The sequence below is a fragment of the Elgaria multicarinata genome, chromosome 3, assembly GCF_023053635.1.
Source record: "Elgaria multicarinata webbii isolate HBS135686 ecotype San Diego chromosome 3, rElgMul1.1.pri, whole genome shotgun sequence".
Taxonomy (NCBI): domain Eukaryota; kingdom Metazoa; phylum Chordata; class Lepidosauria; order Squamata; family Anguidae; genus Elgaria; species Elgaria multicarinata.
This window is the reverse complement of record NC_086173.1, coordinates 107587066-107596691: the sequence shown is the minus strand read 5'-3', so window position 1 is coordinate 107596691 and position 9626 is coordinate 107587066.

Below are 9626 nucleotides of genomic sequence, written 5' to 3'. Positions count from 1 at the left end.
GGAACTTCAGCCGGTGTCATTTGTATGCATGCAGCACCTGGTGAAATTCCCTCTTCATCACAACAGTTAAAGCTGCAGGAGCCCTGCCCTCTTTTGTATCTGGTCACTCTAGCTAAAGAAGACAGGGCTCCTGCAACTTTAACTGTTGTGATGAAGAGGGAATTTCACCAGGTCCTGCATTAATACAAACGCCACTTGCTGAAATTCCCTATTCTGTACAACTGTTAAAGATACAGGAGCCCTGTTCTCCTTTTCATATGGCCACCCTATCATTGTTAGTGTAGCAGGAACAAATTGCTTCCTTCAGCAACTCTAAAAACAAGCGGAATGCTTGTTTCTGGAATGGAGTTCTCTTCTGTGAGCTCTGCCAACCTGCCCTGTTTTGGAAATGGGTAGTTCCACTGACTGGCATCTTCTGGAACCACTAGATTGCCATTGCAATCAGTGGGTCCCACTAGTATGTGGGAAGAATTAGATACTGGCATATAGACTTTGCAATCTCATTAGAACAATTATTAAACATTCTAGTTCTGGAACATCAACATGAAAGAGTCTCTGGGCCATGTCATTGTAAAAAACACCTTTTATGCCAAGGTTGGACAACTTGTGGCCCTCCAGATATTTTGGGCTACAACTCCCCTCCCCTCTCACTATTGCCTATGCGGGTTAGGGCTGATGGGACTTGTAGGCCAAAACGTCTGAATAGCCTCAAGTTCATTGCCCCTGCTCAATGGAAAAAGGTAACTTCCAGTATTGACTATTTCTATTGGATGGCCTCAATTTAGCACAAAGAAAGCAGCATGATTCAAGTCAACTCCAACAGAGATCTTTTTATTCAGGAAAATCAGTGTGGGTCTGAGCTTGAATATGCTCAGCTGCAAGCTCTACAAAGTTGCAAGTGCTGCTCAGGAATTCTAGGCACACATTTGCATGCAAATGTGAAGCAAGTACAGCACTACAGAACTTGCTAACTTTTTTTTAAAAAAAAAAAGCGGGGTGAGGGGGTGGGACAGGCAGGAAAAGAAAAGAAGAAAGGCTTTAAAAACAAAACAGGGCATACAATTGAAGGGGGTGGTAGAAATTTTTTTTTCTTTAAAAGATCTTTTTTAAAGAAATGGGGAAAGGAATCCATGATAAGCTGTAATAAGCACAAGGCAATTTCAAAATGACCCAAACCCTTTGTTCACATTTTGATAGATAGGCGCTTGCTGCTGGGATTTCTAGCTGGCTAATTTTCCCCCCTCTTCACAGAAGAATTTCCCTTCGTGGAGATTTTGGAAAGTTTCCGTGCTGGGAGTCTGAACTTTCCCACAGTAGTGAAGTGCAAATGGTTTTGTTCTACATTAATCTAGGTTTAAGCAGTCACAATAGCAAACAGTGCCAGAGTGTTTGTCCCGTGCTTCTCGATACGATGCAAATTAAGCATTCCCCACAGCTGTAGCTGACAACAGGAAGTCTCAAAGAGCCTTTAAAACAAAGGAAGAAAAATTGGCCTTATTTATTCATTCACTGAGCATGCTCCACTACCAGGGTGTATCATGTGATTTCTAGTTTCCAAGGCAACAATGGCGATGCTAAGTACACACTGTCCTACTCCAAAGCAAGAGACTTTGGGGGAATGAGGCGGCTGTTTGTAATCTATCTATCTATCTATCTATCTATCTATCTATCTATCTATCTATCTATCTATCTGAGACCTTACATGTGTGTGTATGTAGACTGATGCTTTCATAATATTCTTATTTACAGCTCAACACAATACAAACAGTTGTCAATACAGCTAAGCATCTGCAACTATAGTGGCAAAGTAGCCACCAGCTGTTCGGCAGGGCAAAAAGAGTTCTTATAAATTATATTGCATTGGCATTATCTGAACGAAGACGGACACCTTGTAATGTTGAGTTACTTATTTGTTTCTAATCCCTGCGCTTTCACAAACCTCAATTGCTCAATAAATTTAAACAAGCAGTCCTCGAAGTCTGAGATGCCCCCATCCCCTAGGGAGTTCTGGGCAGTAGCCAGGAAGAATCGCACAAAGTCCCCCGTGACCCCTTTCCCACAGTCTCTCTCGACTGGGGCAGGAGGCAACGTGCAAACTCAACCTCTCTGGACCGATGAGTACAAGGAAATGCTGTTGTTCCCTTGTACCAGTTGCTGTGAACACTGGAGTTCAACTGAGCCACCTTCTTACTTTTGGCAGGCTTTTTCTTGAGCCCAAGAGACCCTTGCTGTGGAACCAACAAGCATGGTGCTGCGTCACTGCGCCCCTGTTCCTTCCCTTTGCCTTTTGATTTGAAAAAGTAGGTCCTGTAAAGCAAAGTTGCTCTTTCTTTCCTGTTTTGCCTTATAGCCCAATAATATAGATTGGCTAAAGCTGCCACATGAAATTCAATGAGAGCTGTGCAACTGCATCTCTCCCAGAATACTTATAGGAAGCCACCAGAGGGGCAGTAGGATGCCCAGTGCACTCCGCAGCCACCAAATGCCCCAAGAAACCTTTGCATAATATAGCTCCAGCCCAGCCTAGCCCAGCACATGCTCGGAAAGAAATAGCAAGGCGGAGGTCTTAACGACCTTATTTCTCAGTAATGCTCTTCTGTATGTGTGTTTGTGTTTTTGCAGAGACCCCTAGCTGTTTTCCTGCCTTTACTGGGATCCAGGGTGAGTTTGTACCCTCCTGACCCACCATTTCATGTGAAAAAGTTCCCTTTTGCATTAGTAGTGGATGGATGGTAACTAGGTTGTTGCTCATGTAAATTTAGTCCAGGAACTCACACCTTTACCTTGCAAAAGGTATGGCATTCACAGCACTGCTGATGATAAATTTTTAAGATGGGAAATGAAACAAGAAATGAAAAAGAGAAAATTGAGAAGGCAGAGCTGTCACAAAAAATTACCTTGATGAGTGTTACCTTAAAGGCGGCTTAGCCCCTGGAGTTATTTTGGGTTTAGGAAAAGGACTGAAAATGGGTCACCTTCAGCATGCAGTAGAAGTCGGTGATGTTGAGAAACACAGCCATAAAAGGCTATTTCCTGTTCTTCAAAGGAATTCTACCACTCCAAAATAATGATAACGTATTAACAGGAACAGACTGAAGAAGAATAAGCAATATTTTATTATGGGCTGTACATTACTGATTTGCCAAGCTTTCTATTCCAGGGATCAACACGTTGTGTGCAGCATATGGTCCATGAAATGGGGGGTAGAAAAGCTTGATGTCGGATGTAGCTTCCCATCTGAATGTAGGGGACCGAACAGGTTCCTTGTCGTAAGAGTAGCCTTACTAATTATCTTTCTGGCTCAGCATTCTGCTTTCACAAGCAAGCTCTGTACTGCCATACATAGCCCCTTAAGGGAGTGGGGGAGGAGAGAGGAAGGGTAGCATGTGCCCCCCAGAAGAGTAAGTCTATGGAATGTGGTGCCAGATGGAAAATGATTTGTTCACTCCTGATTTACAGAGGTATGTGGCGCTCTCTCCCCCCACGTCCACTCCAAACACAGAGAGCTCAATTCTCTCTCTCTCTTTCTCTCTCTCTCACACTCACTCACACTAACACTCACACACATATCTCGCCAGACCGAAGTGCTTCTGAAGTTCTCTCCTTTCCCTGCTCAGGTGGGGCCAGAGGACCTGTTCTCCCCACTAAGCAGGGTCACGTTTTGAAAGTATGGATCTAGTCAGGTCTGCGCTATTAAAGCAGTCTTGAAGAGGCATTGAAGTACTTTTGAGGGGCACAGCTGCTCAAGCGCACAGGTTGCCCACCTCGGGTCAATGAAAATAGATTACTCTTCCCTAGACTGGCAGAAATAAAGCAGTAAAAAAAAGAAAAAGAAAAAAGAGGCTGTTTAAAGGGCAACCATCCCAAAGCCTTCTACTCCAGGGTTGAGAACAGCCACATTTCTGGGAGGGGGAACCATTGTGTCTCCAATATTCCATTTCAGGGAGGGGCCTCACAATATAGTGGGAGATTAATCCCTCCCCTCCTGGGTATGGCCTGCAGAGCACCTGGGGAGAGAATGCAGGGGGAGGCCCTGCAGCGTGATTGGTTGGCATTAACCTTGTGAGCATTCCCAGAAAGAAGCTCCAAAAAATGGCACCCAAGCAGGAAATCTCTTGTCTCAGTGATTTGAGTATCGTTGTACAGATTTGAAGTTATAGGATGCTGGGAGTTATAGGACGTTTTCCTGTCTAAATATGCATAGGGTTGTACTGTAAGTCTACAATCCTATTTATACTTACTTGAGACTCAGCAGCTCCATTAAACTGCGGAGGAGAGCTGAACATCGGGTTTGAAAGGGAGCCTATTATCAGTGCTCTCTCAGCTCTCAAGACCTCCCCCCCCATTTTTGTCCTTTTATCAACTGAAGGAAGGGAGTCCATGGGGCAATGATGATAAGATTGAAAAGCTACTTGTCTGGGGAGTAGTGGTTTGAGCATCACTTTTTATATGGTTTGGGCAGTCCTTTTTCTGTAGCACTTCATATTGGACTGGAAAGTTACTCAGGCCTATATAGTGTCATAGCAAAAGATTTTAGGAGGTTAGGAAAGAAAGAAAGTATTGTTTTTCCTTTATTCGACACATATCCCATGAACCCTATAAGGGTTCTGTTCCAGGCTGTACTATTATTACTGTTAGGAGTAGGGGATACATTGCAACATTTTGTTGCTAATCTTCACTTTTTTTTTCTAATTGCAAACTTGGCCCTCGTCTATATGACAGCGGGATTGCTCCTCATTAAATACAAACCCAATTTTTCATTGATTCGAATGTAGGTAAAGAGCGTCACACTGCAGCAGCAACAGCGATTTATCTCCTTTATATATTTTTTGTAGTACAGTTATACATGCACACGTGCACATTGTCACATTATGGGATATACGGTGCTATAGAGGCCACTGAAATGATATACTTTGTATGTGGAGCTCCATAGATTGATATAACAGCAAAACCAGAGTGGGGGAAAATGAACGAGGCTGTAGAGGAGGATAGCAGTGCGTTTCTGCCTCTTTGTTTATGTGGAGCACCGTAGGATCAGATCGTTCAACCTAAAAACAGCATGAAAAAAGGAGCCAGCTGATAGGTGGGAAAGTGGGAAAGCGGCCAAGTATGTTCTCCTACCCTCAAAGCTCTGCCCACCTGTCAAAATGCGGTTTAACTCCCCCAGTGACACATAACCATAACGCGGAGCAAACTCGGACATGATTGAAAAGTCGCTGTAAATCGCTGATGCGAATATGCGCATTATCACGGTTAAAATGCGATGTTACTGCGAACGGACGGCTGACTTGTGTGTCCTAAAATGAGAATATGCGCAGCTACATCAGGGAAAGCAAGCCTTATAGATAAGCCCTTGGTGGGAAATGAAATGGGACCATCCAAAGACAAGGTGGAGAGTTCAGTTCACTTGTTGGATTCCTTTGGTATGTTCATGTATACATTTAAAGAAAAAGAAAAAAGGGAGCCAAAAACTAACTGATGCAGACTGAACACACTCACTGCCTTCCAGAATGCATGGAAGGTTCAAGGTATCTCTTGGGGAGGGAAAACATGGTGGGGAATCTACACTGATGTTATTCTAATGTTATGAATGGGTTACTGTGTCTCTAACGTTGTAAATGAGTTGTACTTACTGGTTCTATTTCGTTGTCCCCTTTCGTTGTTGCCTAGTTGTAGTGCTGATACTGATGCATGTGCCCCGTTCTATCGGTAATTTTCCTCTTCTCTGAGAGTAGCAGAGCTGCTGGGTTTGCTCCACCCACTTCCTGTTCTCCTTCCTTTGCTTTGCCCTGTTTGCTATCTTATCTGCTACAGCAGTTGGAGCTTTATCACACCAGCATTAACTGTGGAATCACTGACTAAGCTCACTTCCTGGTAAGCAAAGGATCGCTGTAGCTCCATGCAGGAAAATTAACATGGGCCTCTGCTCCCAGTCCAAAACTCTAACCAGCGGGGCTTAAATCCCAACAGCTGGGGCTGCCAAAAACAGGCCTCACCTTCTGCGCTGCTGAAAGTTTTCAATTTGGTCACCCATCCAAACCCTGACCAGACCCAGCCCTTCTTAGCTTTAAGCAAAGTGGCTGGCTCCTATGCATTCAGGCTATTCCCTGGGACTTGTGTTAAGATGTTTTGGGAGGAGGTTTGTGTGTGCTTATGACTATTGCCCTGCACTGCTGGCTAGGAACGAGGCAGGAAATGGGCGAGCAAACCGAGCAGCTCCGCTACTCTCAGAGAAGAGGAAGAACAACGGAAACGATTGAACAGTGTGCCCTGCAGTAACGTTACAGCTAAACGTAAATAACACTAGGTGCCTCACGATACAAATAACCGATACAAATAACAACATTTGAAATGGACACTAGCAACGTTATGAGACTAGTGTAGATCCACCCATGGTGCGTGTTAGAGGGAGGGATGAATTGGTCTAAATAAGCCCCTAACAGTAACTTGGAAGGGACAAATAGGCTCAGGGGATGCAGCTAAGAGACATGCATCCCCCCCCACATCCCCCACCCCATACCATCCCCTGGCAAATCCAGGGCAATGTATGTTTTTAACTTAAAAGAGCCCACTATAATTTTTTAAGCTAAAGGATTCTGAGATTAATTAATAAGGATTGGAGGAAAAGCACTTCTTATTTTAATTAGTTTTCCTTTTAAGTTGCAAAGGCGGCAGAGCCCCTGAAAGCTTACATTATCTGGTAGGAGGATTGAAATTAGGAATTTCAATCCTCCTACCAGATAATGAGCATATTCCAGGAGGAATGTGCAGATGTGCATATTCCAGGAGGAATTTCAATCCTCCTGGAATATGCACATCCCCTGATCCTGTTTCCCTCCCCAATCCTCTCATATACACTGGGGAGAGAAACATAAATATACTCCCTATCCCAGGTTTGAGTCTAGGTGAACAACTTCCAAGTCCCAAATCTCAGAAGTCTGTGCCATAGGGCAATTGTACAAAAGCTCCAGATGGTTCAAGGCTAGGTGAGCAGGAAGGTACTTGGGGGCTGTCTATATGCTTTGGAAGCCCCGAGGTGGCTCCACAGTGGTGCTGCATTGATTATACAATGTAGCAGTCAGCTCGAAGCCATCACGGGGCTTTCCAGAGAAGCTGCACATTTAAAATTTGGCTGACATGGCCCTTCCACCATCTAACCTCGCTCCATCGTTGATGTAGAGGTGTGGATGGGTGGATAGCAACCCCTGATTGGTTGCCATCCACCAGAACAGGGGGTGGGCCACCACCACTTCCGACTCAGCAAAAGCAGGGTTTTGCTTATAGCAGCGGCAACCCGCTGCTGTACAGGCAGCCCCTCAGTGAGCAAGAAGTTATATAGAGGGAAGTTCCTTATGGGTCTTAAACTTGTCCATAACAAGTTAGAATCAGTCATGAGAACATCTGTATATCTCAGTCATGAGAACATCTCAATAGCTTACCACTGCATTATCATGCCCAAGTTCATTGCCAAAAACATGTCTAAGTCATGAAGTTGAAAAGCTTCTTAGAACAGCAACATTTAAATAGAGCTACAAAACTAAAGTGTCTAAGCTAGACTGGTTTTGATGGTCTAGGGTGACACTATGTGGTTAATTCAAGCACTGAAATGCAGTCACAGGTTCTAAAAGACAAATACTTTCTTTTCTAGTTATTAGATTAAATGTCTATTTTAAATTAATCAATGGTTAAAAAGTTATTGTTCTTACTATAAACATTTGCAGTATCCCTTAGACTTCAGCCCTATACCCAGTTCCTGGGAGTAAACCTCACTGAACTCAGTGAGACTTACTTTTGAGTAGACATGTACTTTGAATCTCAAAGTGCACCACAAGAGCATTCTGTTCAGAAAATGAGGAGTTCTTTAAAATATGTAAGCAAAAGGAGACAATAATGAAGAGGAGTCTGAACATCTATCACATGGAAGAATTTAAATGACCACTATACATTTACCAAACATTAGTAAAGTTCTAGTTCCATAAAAAAAATTATAAACTGTGCCTTCATCCAAGAAATGACTTCAGGGCAGCATATTCAAAATAATATTAAAACAGCATAAAACATTAACAATATAATAACACTGACGGGCATAAAGCTATTAAACCAGCTAAAATACAATAAATTTAAGATGTCTGGGCAAATATAAAGGCTTAAAATAAAATAAAAAGGCTTTAAACTAGTGCCTGAAAGGGTATAGTGATGGTGTTACTTCCTGAGGGCGTAACTGGCACCTTGCTAAGGAGGGCATACCCAAGCAAGGCATCACCACAGAGAAGTCCCTCGGTTTTAATTAATTAATTTATTTTAAATATTTATATCCCGCCCTATGTCACTAAGATCTCAGGGCGGCATACAGATAAAAACATACAGTATAAAACAATAAATATACACAGTTAAAAACAAATTAAACCATGATCCAAGTTAAAACAATATATAATTTAAAAGCAATAGATGCAGTTAAAACAGTTAAAACAATGTGCCAGTGAGTTTAACCATCAAAGGCTTTGTTAAAATTTATAGATGCACCTTTCCTAGGTTTTAAAAATGCACCTTTCCTAGAGATGAAAGATGGTGAAGTACCACCTTTGACAATCTTACTGCACCAGCAGGTTGGGATGTGAGGAGAGTGTCACTGATATATCTTGGTCCCAAGATATTTAGAGTTTGAAAAGTAAACAGCAACACCTCGAAGTGGGCTCAGTTATGAATAGACAGTCAATGTAGTTGTCTGGCTGGATCCAGGAGATTATTAATGCTTCATTGAGAATGAGCGTGATCTCAGCCACCTTAACTGTCACTGGACCCGGAAGATTGGGATAACTATTATGCAGTCACAAATATCCCCCTTTGGGGCAAGGTGCTCAATAGGGTGATGATGGCCCAACTCCAAGTGCTGTTAGATTAAATTCCTAGACCCATATCAGTCAAGATATAGTTTTTTCTTCCACATAAAGTGCCTTCTTTGTTCTGATCAGTGCTCCGTACACCACCCAGCAAGTGAGTCCCCACATATTTTCAGCAGTGGCCTCTGATGTAGCACAAGGACTTGTGTTCAGGATTTTATAAACCAGGGGAGGTTCTAGTGCAGTAGAACAACATCTGGCCCATGGGGCACCCTAACCTGATCTGTACAGCTTTGGGGTTCCTCCATAGGGCAGGATGAGGCTTAGGCCTCAGGCCCTGCCCCTGGAGGAATCCCCTGGGAAGGCATCCCTTCACTGCTATCTCTGAACTGAGAGCAGGGAAGATACCAGTGGGGATCCCCCCCCCCCACTGCCACACCTCCCCAGCAGCTGGTGTACATAAGCATACTGCCTCTGATACTGGAGGCTGCATATAGGCATCAGGTCTAGTAGCCACTGATATTTTTTATTTCATTTCATTTTTGACATGCAAAAAGCTGAGCATTTTAAAGAGTGGGTGGAACATGGAATATACACACGTGCTGTGCAACTCAATGCATATTTACTTGGAACTGGTATACATAGTCATAATTTCTGTCATACTGGCACCCGTATTGATAGCCATTGAAAGTTTTATCCTCCATGAATTTGTCTAATCCCCTTTTAAAGGCATCCAAACTGGTGGACATGACTACCTCTTGTAGTAGCAAATTCCATAGTTCAACT